The sequence below is a fragment of the Lissotriton helveticus genome, chromosome 3_2 (genome assembly GCF_964261635.1).
Source record: "Lissotriton helveticus chromosome 3_2, aLisHel1.1, whole genome shotgun sequence".
Lineage (NCBI taxonomy): Eukaryota > Metazoa > Chordata > Amphibia > Caudata > Salamandridae > Lissotriton > Lissotriton helveticus.
The window spans coordinates 350,112,651-350,130,384 of NC_136062.1; positions in this window are offsets into that span (position 1 = coordinate 350,112,651).

Below are 17,734 nucleotides of genomic sequence, written 5' to 3' on the forward strand. Positions count from 1 at the left end.
ATTTGAATATTCCTGGTGGATAACCAGACAAGATCTCCTATCTTATTGGAGGATGGTTCAGGGGTTCTGTGTTTATCAACAGACAGTTTGACCTTTTGTTTATTTCTAGCTAAACTATGTTTTGCTTTTTCTTCTAGTTCCTGCAAGATTGTCAATCTTTCATTTACTGCTGGCATAGTGTTGGCTAAATCCGGAAGAATAGTAGGGAGAGATCGTTGATGCAATCCGGTAGTGAAGAAGAAGGGAGAACAGCCTGAGGCTGCATGATAGCTATTGTTGTATGAAAATTCAGCTAATGGTAAAACTGCATCCCATTCAGCAGCTATTGTGGACGTAAAACATCTTAGACTTTGTCAAGGTTTTGTTTCACTTTTTCAGTTTGTGGATGGAAAGCAGATGATAATGTTATTTCGATTCCTAAATGTGTGCACAACTGTTTCCAAAGTTTAGAAACAAATTGAAGGTCACGATCAGAATTATTTTTACTGGAAAGGCCATGAAGTTTCAAGATATTGTTAATGAATATTCCACCAAACTCAGTGGCTGTTGGTAGTTTTGTTAAAGGAGTGAAATGTCCCATTTTAGATAGTAAGAATACAACTACCAAGATAGTCAGAGTTGTTTGACTTGGGTAAATCCGTGATAAAGTCCAAACTGATTGTGTGCCAGGGAAGTGGGAGTATTTGCAATGGTTTCAAAAGACCAGTGGGAGATAAATGAGAACACTTTTGTCTAGCACATACTGGACAGGCCTTAACATATTGCTGGACATCTTGTCTGGTGCTATTCCACCAGAAATATCTTTGACATAGTTCTAAGGTTTTGTAAACTCCAGGATTCCCTGCAATACTTGAATCGTGATTCAACTTTAAAATCTGCTGTTGTAAACTCTCCGTAGAAATGCGCAGTTTATTATTGTGAAAGAAAAAAACATCATGTATGGTGTTTTGTTTATGTGCTAACCATAGCTGTTCATTTTGTGACTGAACGCTCTGCCTCACTTCATTTAGAAAGCTGTCTGCATATGTGACTGCCACTACTTTCTCTGGTGAAATTAAGTATTGTGAATGTCTTTTTTCATCATGATCTTTTTCACAACATATCCTAGACAAGGTGTCAGACAGGAGTTGTTTTTGTCCTGGGTGATATGTAATTATGCAATCAAATTCAGTAAATAAATGTAACCAGTGCATTTGTCTAGGGGTAAGTGCTTTTACAGTAGTAAAGAACTGGAGATTCTTGTGGTCTGATAATATAGTGATGGTAGAATAGAGATATTCTTTTTTCTTCAGGGCAGTGGTTTCTGATAATAATCTATTAAAATTTGTTACATATGTTATTAAATCTTTGGACCCTTGGAGTAATTTCAGCAACTCGTTATCAGAGGCTTGAATGAATACATGTTTTGCAACCAGACGCGACATTGCTGTCTTAAAGGCAACCAAATTGTGCAATAAGGGATCATTAGTATCGACTAAAGGCATAGCCCAGTTAGCCGCTACCCCTCCTAAGTAAGAGATGATGAAGGGAAATTTGGAAGTGTCAATGGTGAAAATGTTTGGTTTACACAAAAAATGTAAATGACATTGGCTCATGAAAGCCGCAAAATAATTACTAACACCCATAAAAAAGTTCCAGGTTTGACATAGGGACCGGGCTAGGGGAAACCACTGTAACTTGAAGGTTCTGATCAGAATTAGGGCCTGATGACATTGATGGAAAATGGGTTTTGGGACCAAATTTTGAAGGGGCCAGTATGGGCCGGTTCTCACCAACTTGAGGGTCCCTTCAACTTGTAAACCCGGTTTTTGTCCTAACTACTTCTTGCCTAAGGGCCTGGTTTTCTTGTCATAATTCTTGCATTTCTTCGGTTAATTTATGAACTAAAGCGGTCAACTGTGATGAATCCAGAGTGTCTTGCCCGAACTCCATAATTCCATGTTCATGGAAGGAACAAAGGTAAGGGCTTTGCTATCTGTCACGATAGTCACCCACCTGCATTCCGGTTGTTCCTTTCTTGATACTGTCTTTTTCCCTGATCCCTCCGGGAACTACCAGAATGGCAAGGAGGTAGGTACTTATCGCACTGATTGTTTCTCGGGGGAAGGGGAATAGGAGTGAGTGACAAGAGAAAACAACAGACTGGATTCCTGTGGATTACTCGTTGATAAAGCCTCTTTTAACATTTGTCGGGTACTACGAAATATGATGGGACTTCAGGTTTCTACTCGTGACTGTTGAGGAACAGTTATCTAAAGGAAAGACAACAACCATCACTAATGCTGTTGTACAATACTATTAGACTTCTATCGTACTATTTGTTATCTTGACAACCTACCCGAGTAACAGAATGCCATGAATAACTTCTTCTAATGACATCAACGCTTTCACTTCGTAAATACGCATATTTATGTAAATAAAATATTTAAGCATAATGTCACTAGTCAGCGTTTAGCATTAATTTTCATGGATCTTAAACATTACTCAGTTTTATGTTGCTACACATACCTGAACTATGTTTGTGTCACGCTCACAACAATTCATAAACTAAAAGAAAAAATAAAGGAAAAAGCAAAAGAACATAACAATAGCGGTTTGCATTGCAGCAAGTACTTATTACAGAGAATTCAATATTCAGCGGTATAAACTGTCCAGTGACTTTGTTTTGTGAAGAACTCAAGTTCTAAATGGATCAATATCCTTTAACAAATATCAGAGACTTCTTTTGAGTTCAATTGAACTCTTTGCTAAACTCAAATACTTGGTTAGACAGAAAGTTCAGAATTCTCGTATTCGGGAATTCCTCTTTTCTTTCTTTACAATAGTTTGGGCGATATGTATCAACATTCCGTTTTGCGATTCCTAAATAGCAATTTTTTAAGGAATCGCTATTTAGAAATCGCAAAATGGTATGTTTCGTAGAAATCAGCTACTTTTTAGCGATTTCTTAAAATTCCTTAATTGCGATTAGCAAATTGCTAATCGCAATCAAGGAATAATTTCCCATTCATTTCTATGGGCCAGGAGGCCCATAGGAATGAAGGGGAAATGTGCGATTAGCAATTAGCTAATCGCAAATTGAGAATATTTTCAAGGGTGCAGGGGTGTCCAAAGGACACCCCGCTGCACCCCTGAAAAGGACATGTGTGGGCATATGGCGCACATACATGCCCTAAGGGCATGTATGAGCGTCACATGGCACCTTTTGTTTTAAAAAAAAATGTTTTTTTAAAGGAATTCGCAACTTACCATCAACTTGAAGTTGGTGGTAATTTACGATTCCTTAGGGACCATTAGCAAAAATGTTTTGCATCATACATTGCATTAAAGGAATCCCAAATATTGCGATTCCTTAAATGCAATCGCAAAATAAGGAATCGCAAATTGTGCTATTCCTTATTTTGAACCACATTTGCTTAATACATATCATATTGAGAATTTGCATTGGCAAAGGCCAAAATTCTGCGAATTTCGGCCTTTGCGAATGCGAATTTCAATGATACATATCGCCCTTAATTATTTTAAAGGCTTACTGCATTAATAACAAAGTAATGCGGCGTTTCAAGAGATGTCCGGTTGTAAAACACAGTTTCCCAGTCTTGACAAATCTGTAAAATTTTAGCTTACTGTTATGTATTGGTCTCAAAATGCTTGACCGTTGTTGTTGCTACGTTGCTTAGCAACCCTCTGTTGAAATATCCTTTCTTTTATGCCTTACAGGAAATGGGAAGGAGCGTTGACGAGTGCCCGGAACCGGAACTCCATTGCAAGACGCTGAGGAAAGTCAGGAAGGGCTCAAGATGAGGCCCGGGACCGGGATCCATACCGAACGGGTCCGGAGCCAGGTAAGCACTGGTGAAGCGCGCGAGCAAAGGCGGGTGGGGTTTAATTACCCGAGCGCTCGACTTCAGTCACCACTTGCACATGTGCACGTTGGAACAGTTTACACGTGCATTCAGTGCACCAGCTGGAGACTAGTTTCCCTAATGATCAGGGACCATGTGATTCGGAATGGTTCTTTTAATAACAAGCTAATGACAATGTACAACAAGCATTGGCAACTACAACAATAATGCATCAGATGGGTATAATGTCAACAACCTTTCACATCAATGTAGAAAGATAACACTAGCTTCTTGTGACAATGCTTGTGCAAGATTGGGAGAACAGTTTGATCAAAGTGGAAGAACTTGATAAGGAATCATTTGTAAGCAAGTCTAGTTGGCACAATTGCTAATGAATTTAGTCCTCTTCTAACACCTGCTGCAGGGCCCGAAGTGGTATAGGTACTTCTCCCAGCTCAAGCAGAAGGTGGTACAGAATGCCTCCTTCCCAGTTAGTACGCTGTTGACCAACCTCTGAAAGGTGGAAGGGGTATTCTTCAAAGAGCGCTGACAGTGACCCACTGAGGTTGAGAATGCAGACCTCTCTTGTCCCCCCCCCCGAATCAGTACCCTGATGTCAGATCAAAAGTACTGAGAAATTTGTCAGTGCGCAGCTGTCTATGAGCTCATCAGCTTGGGGATGGGGTGTGCATCAGTTTTTCGGGATGGAATTGAGACCAATGTAGTCACTCTGCTGTTTTGGGAGGACAGAGTAGGGAAGAGGTTGACTGACCCATAATGTTACTGGGCAGACAGGAAGTCTAGGAGAGGCATGCGAGAGCTCATTGTCAACTGGAGCATACTAATTTCGGACCTCTCTAAGTGTGGTTTGAGGCGGTTGATGTGGAGCACCCTTAATGAGCTCCTAGGGGTCTTCAGATCCACCTAGGAAGTGGACACCAATTCCACTCCTTTACTTCATATGGGCCTGTCCAGCGATCCTGGAGAGGTCTGCTATCCATATGCTCTATAACCCACACACCTCTTGGCAAGGTTGAAAGTATATCAGAATTGCCTTCTGTGGCATCTCCCTGTAGACAAAGAGAAGGCATGGAAGGAGAACATCCCATCTAGGCTTCATGGACTCAGGTAGGCCCATTATCACGCCCTTCCAGGTCTTGTTGAATCTCTCCACAGGACAACTGATTTCGGGGTGATAAGGTGTGGAGAACTTATAAGTCACCTCATACTCATCCCATATGGACTTCATGTACGCTGACCAAAGAAGGTAGTCAGACAGTGACTTTTTGGGAAATCCTACTTGGGGAAAAATCCCCATCAGGGCTCTGGCTACTGTAGGTGCAATCACATACCACAGATGGATGGTCTCTGGCTAGGTAGTGGTGTGATCACCAAGACCAGGATGGACCTGCTGCCTAAAGCTCTCTTGGGGTTCAAGGGTTAAATAAAGTCACTGTCTACCCTCTCACAGGCAGTGCCAATAACAGGTAATGGGGTCAGTGAAGCTTTGTGCTTTTTTCCCTGACTTTCCACCAGCCTGGCAGGTGGATCAGGACCTGTGGAATGCATCTGAGGCTATCTTCATCCGGGGCCAATGGAAGTGGACAGCAAGCCTGGCAAAGGTCTTGCCCCAGATGCCCTGCCAGGGGTATGTCATTCGTCATAGCTAGTAGGAAGGTCCTGTAACACTAAAGACCACCAGCACACTGGCTGTACCAGGTCTAGGATCCTTAGACTCATTATATAGGAGGCCATTCTCCCAAAAGAACCGTTGAATTCCTGAGTGGGGCACGCATTCTGCATCTTGCAAAATACCTCCCTGGTGGCCCCACACTCTACCTGCCAACCAGCAAGCTCAGGCTGGTCACCCATGGTGACAGTGTCCTCCCGGGTTGGCTCGGGAAAACGTCCTTAGGTGCCCTGTCAAACTCAACTGTGGGAAGTTGAGGGTCTGGATTCCCATGCCCCTTGCCCCCTGCTTCTTGGAGGCTCTTTAGGCCATTATTCCAAGCTCCAGACACCTTTGATTCCCTGCCAGGGCAGCCATGAAAATGGTGGTCTAACACACCCACTCAGGTAATCCCAATTTCTCCAAGTGTGTCATTAGCTCTTCCTCCCACTGTAGTATAGTTCCTATATTCAATAGGCTCTGCGCATTGGAATAACATAAACGATAGTTTAGACGTAGGACTTAGGTCGACTGGGTCTCTTCCGAATATTTTAGACTTAATTATGAATGCCAGATAGCTCAGAGGTCACTAGAAACCTTCTCGAGTTCACAAGAAGTTTCTGACAACTGCATAAACATGACAACTTTGCTCCCCCAAGAATAAGGAGTATATCTCCAGAGTCGCGGAAACAATAGATAGCTATTTTACTCAGTCAATCGTGCATGCTTAGTTTCACCAGAAGTGCAGAGAAACAGAGAGACGGGCGTTTTTAATAAAAGAGGTTATTTATTGAACAGTCTTCTTTCTCATGCAAGAGAAGTGAATTGCTACAATCGCAATACTTGTCATAAAGAAAAGTGCGTACAGTAATAGGAGTATTATAAAATAATACTGTAAAAGCATGGTATGGTTTCTAAGCCATACGGTGTTTAAAATGAATAAAATACATACAATGATAAAATAATGACTAAACGTACTCAACTGATACGCCTACCCCGGTGTACCTAACCTAAGCCTAGTACATGGGAAGGAGTAAGTGAGATGTAGTTTGAGTTAAGATAGTTTTTTGCCAAGAATCTGAATCAAGAATTCTCTAAGGGTCTAATCAGCTCCATACCTTGGTTATAGAATGAAGGAGGTCTTGTATCTCTCTCTCAGGACTCGATCTCCCAGCAACCCGTAAGGGTGACAGTGAAACACTGGAGCTGGATTTCTCGGCAGGAGAAAAGACAGTGTCTCTCTCAGTGCGTCAGCGGGAGGGTCGGCTTCCTTCGGCATTTGCTACAGCAGGGTGTTGGGCAAGTAGATAGTAGATCTGCTCCAAACCACCATGTGTTTTGCTAGGGCAGCTGCTGGTATATTTATACCTGGAAGGTGCCGCGTTTGACGTAAGGTAGGACATAAGACGTCACTAAGAACTCGCAGTTCTTTCAGGACTCCGGGAGTTCTAGGACAAATCAATACAGAAGCAGGTGGAATTCCCGGGCTGCTGGAGGCTTGGTTTATTTAAGAACGCGTTGTGCTTTCTAGGAGTCTATGGGAGTAGCCTGCCGTATTTGGACTGCATTGGCTATGACCTTATATGGGTATGATTCTTATGCCTATATAAGGATATGATTTGATATAACCACATGAGGGCATAAATCGGGAATATTTAACCACAGTCCTAGATTTGTCTACAACAACACTCAATTGTGTGCTCGATGTCATTGCACACTAGACAATATACAGGCATGACAAGATGCACAGCTACTTTTAGAGGACCTGACACCCCCCACCCTCAAAGGGAACCAGATCCAATGGTAGATGACTCTCATGATTGTCAATGACTATGACTTGGTGGAATGCATGAGGGAGGACCCACTATGAGGACACCAGCTGATACTCCATAGTAGTCATGTTGACTCCTGTGTTCCCCAGAGCATCCAAATATTGCCCATTGATGGTGACTCACTGCCTATACATAAAAGTTCTGGTAGTGATGTCTGCTTTTGGTAGAACTTCTGTATCCTCCAGGTAACCTAAGGTCAACTCTGTCTGCTCTCCAAAGCCAGCTGGGACTACCTCTTCCCTGAGCGCTACAATCACCAATCCAGGTGTCTGTCCACTGGTGGGGGATGTACCTTCTTGGGCCATTTGGAGTCACTCTTGGTGTCCCAAAACTTGTAGCACTCTGAGCATTGGGGTAAAAACTTCCCTGCCTACTTGTCATAGAACACCATTTACTTAGGCTCAGACTGGGACTGTTTACTACTACACCCTTGCAAATTATTTTGGGGGCCTTTTAGAAACTCCTAATTTTAAGGTTTTCTCCCCCTGTTTCTTCTGGTGGAATCCCTGACCACCCTTGTGTGAATCTCCCCCAGATATCTTTTTGGACACTCTGGTGCTGGTCCAGAGGTACACCTCCTCAGAAAGCTTCCTGGGTCAGTCAGCTTGCTGTCAACTAGGTGCTAGTGCAGCCTAAAAACTAATACTGAGTTTATTAAAGATTAGATAGTGCAACCGATTATAATCATTTAAATTCATGCCCCAAACCCACCCATCAAATGCCTTGCTGGAGTAATCTACAAAATCCACCCATGATTAGTTGGGGAGCTTCTGGCTGTCTGTGAACCTTTGGTGGTACTATTCAGGGCGAAACAAAAGGGGATGATGGACGGAGCGTTTGAGCAATTAAAACTCACCCCCAGTCAACTGATCTGGGTTTAATCCACCACCATTCTTTAGCCCACTCAGCCACCCGATTTCAGACATGGCTATATGCAAATCAGTCTGACCATGTGCCTCATGAGAACAGTACAGCCCGAACTGCCGAGCCATGTCTTCCATGGACCGGAAACAAGCATCCTGGGACCGCTTCGGATTCATAATCCTCATCAGCCAGGCTATCTTGAATCCAGTGGCCAAGTGAGCAAGGGACTCACGTCTGAGCATACCCTGCCACACTTAGGGCGAACAAAGCGAAACAAAAGGGGATGATGGACGGAGCGTTTGAGCAAATCAAACACTCACCCCCAGTCAACTGATCTGGGTTTAATCCACCACCATTCTTTAGCCCACTCAGCCACCCCATTTCAGACATGGCTATATGCAAATCAGTCCGAACCTGTGCCTCATGGGAACAGTACAGCCCGAACTGCCAAGCCATGTCTTCCATGGACCGGAAACAAGCATCCTGGGACCGGTTTCGGATTCATAATCCTCATCAGCCGGGCTATCTTGAATCCAGTGGCCGAGTGAGCAAGGGACTCGCGTCTGAGCATACCCTGCCACACTTAGTACTATTCAGGGGCCAGCCCAAACTTAGCAATAAGGATGGATTTCATGGAGGTATAACTGGTTTAGCACCAAACCTGTAAAGTCAGAAGGGTGTATTGCCCTACTTTAGGCATGTGTTTCCACAAACCCACTCCCCCCCAGTGCTCTTCTTGGATCTCGTGAGCCCTCAAGGCTACCTCATAGACAGAGCACCACCTTTCATTGTCATCCCCTGCCACATAACTGAGCAAGTTATTCTTGGAGATGCGAAGCTTCAAATACTGCAGGTATGGTGTCACCAATGCTGCTAGTATCTACCTGCCTTGCTTTAGTTCCATTTACTTAAGGCTCCTTTTATGAGCGAAGTGCTTCAAACCTAGTTACTCCTCCATTGTCAGCTTCTCTACCATCCTGAGCCTGGCCTTCTCCAGCCCAAATTCTCTATCCTACCTCCTCTCCGCCAGCTGCTCTAGGGACAAGTTGTGGGAATATACAGTGCCCCCTGCCCTGGCATGGAGCTCCAAGTTAGGGGTTAGGTATCCCCGTCAGCAGGTTATTAGCCCTTAGAACTGTGATCCAAGTCCACCTCCTCATCTCCTTCAGTTGCTGTAGCACGTGACTGTTGGAATTCAGCCTAGGCCCTCAACGCCTTTCGCAATTCCACCTTCCTGGTGGTGCTCTTGGTTGTACATCTACTATCTTTACAAAACTCAGTTGAGCCGCAATGTAGGACTCCAATTTTGCCAGCTCAGATTTCATGCTTGAAAAGGTGGATTCAGCCAAAACAGACAGAGAGAAATGTTTGGAAATTCAAAAATAATTTAACTTGAATTGGTCTTAGATTATTAATGTGGGGTGGTAGTGTAACAACAAATTTACTGTATGGCACTGCACAAACACAAGCCCATTCCTCACCAATGTAAGAAATGTGGGGTTGGTTGACTGAGGTCTGAGCCCTGGTCAAGCAGCAACCACAATCCTCATCAGTGTAAGGCACAAAAAATCCCAAATTAACCTTTGCTCAACCGCATGGTTACTTGGTACAAAGCAGTTAGGCTTAACTTGGAGGAAATGTATAAAGTATTTGTGCTGGCCTGCACTCTGCTGGACTCGTACTTTGCTGACCTGCTTCCTTCCTGCCTTGTCTGGACTGGACCTGCATCTCTTGAGTCCCGAATCCAGAGTAACTCAATGGGATAGTTGACTGGACTCCTGATCTGAAGCCTCAGGGATATAACAGGCTTCCGAAAACCTTGCATCTGCACCTGGACTCAGCAGTCTGTGAGTCTATCCTGCCAAGTGGTGCCCCCACCAGTCCTGGATCCTTGGAAGTGGGCTAAAGGTGCTTTGCCAGCCTCAGTAGACCCAGCAAAACGGATGTCTCCCCTCTGCCACATGACACAACCCGAGCAGAACCGGTGCATCTTTGTGAGGATGGGATCAGTCGCAAAGACTCACATTGCTGCCACAGCCCACATCGCCTTCGGAATCGCCACTACGTGACACAACCTTTGCACAGGCCCTCACATTCCTCGTTGATGACATCCTCAACAGTGATCCTGGACTCCACCTCGCAGCTCTTTGGAATTGATGTATCGCCCCGACTGAACGTAGCATCCTCAATGCTGGACTTTGCATCGCAAGCCTTGCCCACGGGATCTTTGACATTAACTCAACTGGGATTTTGCACCGCTGCTCTGCTGCATCTCAGAACTGACGCATTGCTCGGGCTGTGCAACACATCTTCAATGCAGATCCACAGAATGCTCCGTAGTCCAGGATTTATGGTGCCCTGTTCAGCGAGCCTAACTGGGAACCTGTAACCAGCCTGTACTCTATCGCGGTTGGCCTGTACTTTGGGTTCATTTGTGCCTCTCCCTGACAAGGACTGTAGCTGCTGCTTGGTCAAGGCTCACACCACAGTCAACCAAAAACCCAATTTCTTACAGTTGCCCAGTTCAGATTGCACTACCAACCCCTATCTCTTCCAAGATATAATCGCCTTGAAACTAGTCTATTATCTAGGGAAAACTGTGATCTCCCTACTGGTCAGCAGAGTCGTTTGAAGCCCAAATCCCATTAAAGGATAGCTCAGTGATATACTGCAAAACATTGGATGGGGTGCGAAAATGACTACAGTTCTATTATATTCGATCTCAGGATGCTTATAAACATCGGAAAGGGAAACTTAGGGAAAAACATCAATCACACAAAAGGTGATGGGATGAATGCTTGTAATTTGACTAACTACTGCCAACCCATTGTTATTTTGCCCACCATGCCACCTAAGTATGCACCTAGCTAAATGCAAATCAATCTCAACCCTGCTCTAATACATTGCAGACCATAATCATTTTATTTATGAGCTTACTGTGACGGGCTATCTGTGTGCAGATATTAGTCTTAGTTAGATGGTTACTACTTTAATTAATTTGCTCAGCCCACACTTGTGTGCATGTCTGTCTCCATCTGTTTACATGCAGCCACAGCAGATCCTCTTAGCCCATCTGTTCAGCACCATTTATTTTAAAAGGCAGTCCCAGGTGGTTAGCACTCAAAAGCATTTTACAGAAGCTTATAGTGAGTGAGCTTCCTTCACAGCAGAGATGGAGTCAGAAACCACTCTCTCACATTTAGACTTTAATAAACCTACCTTCAAAAGTAGTAACGTGATTTTTATTACGTGTTTGAGTATACATTTTTCATTCTACATTTACAAGTGTGGGCTTCATTTAGCATTAATTGCACATGAATATAACAAAATGTTTTGCTTTATTATAGGTCGATGGTATATTAAATGCTCATATAACTCATATATATCCATTATCGTGATTAATAATGTATAGTGTAATGTACTAAATGCGTAAAATAATATATATGCTAATTCTTGAATTTGACATCATTCATTATTATCTGGCCTTTTCATAATAATTTGAAAATGTTATTTTAAATATACATTTGGAGAGAGACATATTCAACTTTACTGGGGAGCTTCAAGAGAGATGTATATTGCAAACATCTTCAGTGAAGGCCAATGGCTCTCTAGAGCAGGCCACTTATCTGCATATTTACCAGCTCGAAAATGCCATAGCAGAGGCAGAGAGTCACCATATCAAAGAATAGTAGCTAACTGAAAACAATTATGTTATTCAGCTAAGATATGCAGGTTAGAACACACTTCATAAATGCAAATGTCCACTTTGATGCTAAGAAGATTTAGCAAGTGGTTAGAATCAAGAGGGTGGATATCAAGGACTAATTCCATCATTTGATGCAATGGCCTATTTATTAACATCAGTGATGAAATTCGATTTAATATTTGGTTTATTAACCATTCTCATTGCCAATGTTCATTGTATTTTTGTAGTTACACCTACACATAAAATCTGCACTAGATTAGGGTATTGTTTATTAATATGTAGTGTGAAATTCCTGTGTGTATCGATTTATGGGCAAAAGAGTTTTAAAACTAATTTAACAAATAATACTGTAGTCTCACAAGACTGATCATAGCCCTACATGCAACATGCATTCATATAATGCATTGGTGGTTTGTTGGTTACTGTCTGTCAGATTCTATGGCTCTGGTTAGTAAACTAGTTCAACCTGGAATATACGACTTCCGAGCAGTCTCAACCAATCAGCTGCGAGCAGCTGACCGACCTCACAGGGTAAAAACCGGGTGCCTCACGTCCCGCGCAGCACTTGCAACAGACGAGACAGTGGCAGAGTGTGTGGGTCACGGAGCGCCGAGAAAAGGGCTCCACTTTCTGGTACTAGCTTTTTTAACCTTTTTTTAACCATTCTCTACCGAAACTTGCACAACTGTTCGTTTTTAATACTGCATATTGTGTTTTTAAAAAAATTGCACACTTGAGTAAATACAGCCACCCACCTCCTACTCACGCATTAGTAAGCACCAGGTCCCCGGTCCACCGCCGATTTTCCGCTTCGTGTGGAGGGACCGGAGCTTGCCACCGGAAGTGATTACGACTTCCTAGCAGTCTCAACCAATCTGCTGCGAGCAGCTGACCGACCTCACAGGGTAAAAACCGGATGCCTCAAGTCCCGCGCAGCGGGCGCTCCACTGGCGTGCTGAAGGCGCGGTAAAGACAAGCCTGTCTGCTCCCGTCCGCGCCCGACCGTGCACAGGCCCAGGCCTGGACCAAAAGGGGCCGATATCACCTACTCTTGACACCATTTTATGGCAATAAGGGTATCGGAAAATGAACGTTGTGGGCACTGCATCGCCGCTTCATACAGTGAGCACCCCTGCCCTAAATGCAAATTCCAAATCGCAACACCAAAGCACATCTCTTCTAATAAAGTCAAACATACGGAACATAAATTACTCCTAGTAAACTGCAGGTCTATGCCAAAACACAAAACAGAAATAAACATTCTGCTCAGAGAAGATGAGCCGGAGGCCCTTTTTCTCACCGAAACCTGGGTGCATACAAACTCAGACCCAGATGTGGTACAAACCCTCCCCCCAGGATATCATATACTAAGGAACGACAGGAATTCAGGGAAAGGATGAGGGACCGCCATCATCATAAAGACCACATAAAAGGGCGCATAGAACCAGACATTGCCCTAGACTGTGAGAGAATGAGTTTCACACTATTCTTCACACACACATGCTCATTTTCGGGGATACTGATATACAGACCCACTGGCCCCTGCGGAATGTTCATTGAGTCTCTTACCAACCTAACGTCAGCCAGGGCAAACCTAACCGCTAATTTCATCATCCTGGGAGATCCAAACTTGCACCTAGAGGACCCCAAGAATGCAGTGGCTGGCAGCCTAACCCAAAATCTTCTAGCGCTTCAAATACGACAAACTGTAACTAGCCCAACTCACAATAAAGGAAATATACTAGACCCTGTGTTCTCTAACATGGACAATTTTGAGACACTAGACCCCGTCCCCATCCCCTGGTCAGACCACTTTATAATCCCTATAGTCTGGAGTACTCCTAACCCGCCGTCAGACTACCAACCCACGAAGGAGTGGGACCGACCTTGGGCAAAAATCATCCCTGAAACCTGGACAGAGCAGCTTACAACCACCTACCCTTGCTGTAACACTGAACCCACCAGTGCGTATGATAAATATAATGAATGGATCACGGCATCCCTAGATGGATGTATGACGTTATAACGCATACTATTACTCCGCAGACCATTACAACGCGACTTTTACTCCGCATACCGTTACAACGCATAGCGCCTTGGGGCGCTGGATAGTGGTAAGTATAATTTACTATTCTAACTCCAGTCCCCGTGGACCCTAGGGAAGGTGTTGGATAATAAATTATACTTATTCCCTATCCTAGAGCGCCCCCCAGCGCAATGCGTTGTAATGGTATGCGGAGTAAAAGTCGCGTTGTAATGGTAGTGCGGAGTAAAAGATCCGTTGTAACGGGTGTATACCTCCCTAGATGCAACTATCCCACTTAAATGGAGAGCAAAGAGACCCACTAACAAAAGAACCCCATGGTACACTCCAAATATTCGGGAACTCAAGCAAAACTGTGAAAAGCTTAAGAGGGCATGGAGGAGAAACTATTGCCCGGAGAAAAAACAAAAATACAAAGAGGCAATAAAAATTGATCAAACAGAAATAAAAAAGGCACAAGCAAATTACTTTGAGGAAAAGATTAAAGCAGCAACTAACACCCCTAAAGAAATAGCCAGAATAGTAAAAACATTATCTACATGCCCTCAGCCAGAAGGTTCCAAGGAAGGAGCCTCTCAGAGATGTAAGGAACTAGCAGAATTCTTTAATAACAACATTCTCAATATATACAATACGTTCCAACCCCTACAGCAGAAGGACACACCTTACCCCGAAACTCCTAGTGGATCAGACAAACTAGGGCTTCTTGAAGAAATCCTAATCATGGATCTCACTACCTTGGATAACATTTTTGGGAAAATCAAATCAGGATCGCCCAGCGACCTAGCGCCTGCACACATGCTACAAAAAGTTAAGGAAACAATCCTCCCAGTTCTCCTAGAAATGCTAAACTTATCCCTGACCACTTCAACAGTACAGGTAAAGTGGAAACAGGCGATGGGGAGGGCACTCATACACAACCTAGTCTAAATCCAGATAACTGTTGGGTACTACAGACCGGTTTCGCGCCTCCCACTAGTCAGTAAGATACTGGAGAAACACGTGAACACGATACTGTCCAATTATCTAGAATCATAGGACGTTCTGCACAAATCACAGACAGGCTTCCGACCTAACCATGGGACGGAAACTGCATTCCTAATGGTAATGGAGGTAGCGAGGAAAGTGCTGGATCATGGAGGAACAGTGGCAGTTATCCTATTGGATCTCACGGCCGCGTTTGATATGGTAAACCAGAGGATCGTACTAGACAGACTCAGAGAGATAGGAAAAGAAGGAAAGGCCTTAGCTTGGCTGGAGTCCTTCCTATCAGACAGAACTTTCCAAGTGTTCGAAGGCAGGTACAAATCAAGAGAGATACCTCTCACTTGTGGAGTCCCACAAGGCTCATCTCTTAACCCCACCCTTTTTAACGTGTACATGAGACCACTGGCCGAGATAGTACAGCCGCATGGTGTCACAATTGTGACCTACGCAGACGACACCCAACTTGTAGTAGCCCTAGAACACCCTAAAGAAAACCCCATCGACCTTAAGTCATGCCTGGAACAGGTAGCCACCTGGATGGAGCAATCGTTCTTCAAACTCAATGGGGACAATACGGAGCTAATGATCCTCGGAAATAAGGCAGAGTCACACACTAACACAAGTTGGCCTAGCCCCCTCGTACCCTCTCCCCAAAGAGAAGATTAAAAGCTTGGGAATCTGGCTAGACAGCTCACTCAAGCTCGACCACCAAGCAGTCCTAGCAGCAGCTGCATGCTTTGGCATCCTAAAACAACTTAGAAAGATTTTACCACTTCTCCCGGACACTGTGCGCAGAACCATGGTGCAATCTTTGATTCTCCCCCGGCTGGACTATTGTAATTCACTCTACCTAGGAACCCCTAAAAGCACGATCAGGAAGCTCCAGATAGTGCTGAACGCAGCAGCCAGACTACTTCACAATATTCCAGGAAAACAATCAGCAAAACCAGCATTAATAGCTCTACACTGGCTGCCCATAGCAGATCCTGTCAAATTCAAAGCACTATGCATTGCCCACAAAACTCTCTGGAACACAGGCCCAAAAATAAATCAAGCCCTCCTTACCTTTCACCGACCTTCACGTAACCTTAGATCCGCCAACCTTTCCAATCCAAGACACCCAAAACAAAGAGGGCAAGAGCAGGCGGACGTATGTTCTCATATAATGCATCCATCTTATGGAACTCTCTCCCAACCAAGCTCAGATCCAATCCTGACCATCTTACGTTCAGGAAACAACTAAAAACATGGCTATTCCAGAACATTCACTAGACCTCCTTTCCTAGTCCGTTTCTTGACAGTGCTGTGATGCCTATGGGTAGCCATGCGCTCAACAAGAATTGATTAATAATAATAGGCCTGAGTGTTTTTGGTATTTACAAATGGCCCGTATTTTCTTCCAAAGCTGGAAAACCGTATCCCCATGTTTCCGTCTATGAAATTCTATTCTGCAGAGAAGATTCCCTATAATTGGGAATTGTTCATTTTTGCAGACTGGCAAAAACAGGTGATGAATCTAGCAAGGCATGGATCTTGTGAAAGCGAAAGGGCTAGTGTGTGGAAATCACAATATTCAGCTGTTCATTTGATATGTGGTGGAAATATTTTAGGCGAATATTGATAATATTTGATGAGGATGCTGATAAGGTTGGGAAGCTATGTTTTCCATAACCAAAAGCAGCACATAGACCATTGATCATATTGGAGGAGAAAATTGAGGTATCCTTGCAGAACTGTAGGGAAGGCTGTACTCTAGTTTGGCTTGCTTTGGTGAATGCAGAAATTAAAGGAGTGAATTCCTTTCAATATTTAGGGGCCTGTTCAAGAAGAGAACAACACCATCCTGATCAGGGTGGGAACCAGCCCGCCGCCCAGCACTCAGGTTTATCATGTTCAATGGCAGTCCAACCCTCAAACCTGACAACATGAACCAGGGTTTCACAAACATCAGTACATTTACACACAGTGGATGAGGGCAGAAGTAGAAGGCCCACAAGGGATTTGGGAGAGGAGGGAAGAAAATACTAAGGGGGAGTGTGCAAGGGGTCAGACACTATCCCTCCTTGCTGTGGAATGTCCATAAGTGTTAATTTTGGTTAATGTACCAGTACTAAGGTAAGAACTGTTCAAATCTACTGAACAAGTTAGGGCAGAGAGGGGGAGTGCATAACACCTTTCAATAGAGGTGTGAGGCAGGGGTGCATCCGTGCTCCTTTCTCTATACTAATAAGCTGGATGGGTTACTGAGAGAGACACCTAAGGACGCCTCAAATGTCGAGACATCCCCTCTCCTGATTCTTTTATGCAAATGTTGCAACGCTTCCGGCCAGAACGCCTTTGGCACTGCAGAAACTCATAGAGGAGTACACCAGATTGATGGCTACCCTGGATCTGCATGGAAACAGAACTACATCTTATGTGAATATTGCAGGGACTATATAAAAAAGAGCCCCAAGATTTTATATAGATAAAAGGAGGGTGGAAGTGATATACACATTTCTGTATTTAGGGGTGCTTTTCAAGAGGAAACTATCATGGCAAAATATAAACAGAGCGACCTTCTGGAAAATAGTATTTTTAAATTATCGGAAAAATTGGGCGCTTAACCAATTCCTGAGATTCTGAATATCTATTCGGTCAAAGCAAAAGCTATAGCTACGTATGGGGCTGCGGTCTGGGGCATGGTGGACATGGGACCATTGCAGCAGGTCGAGGACACGTTTTGTAAAAGATTGTTATCACCTCCTCGCACCTGCACTAATAACATCTCCCACAGCAAACTAGTCC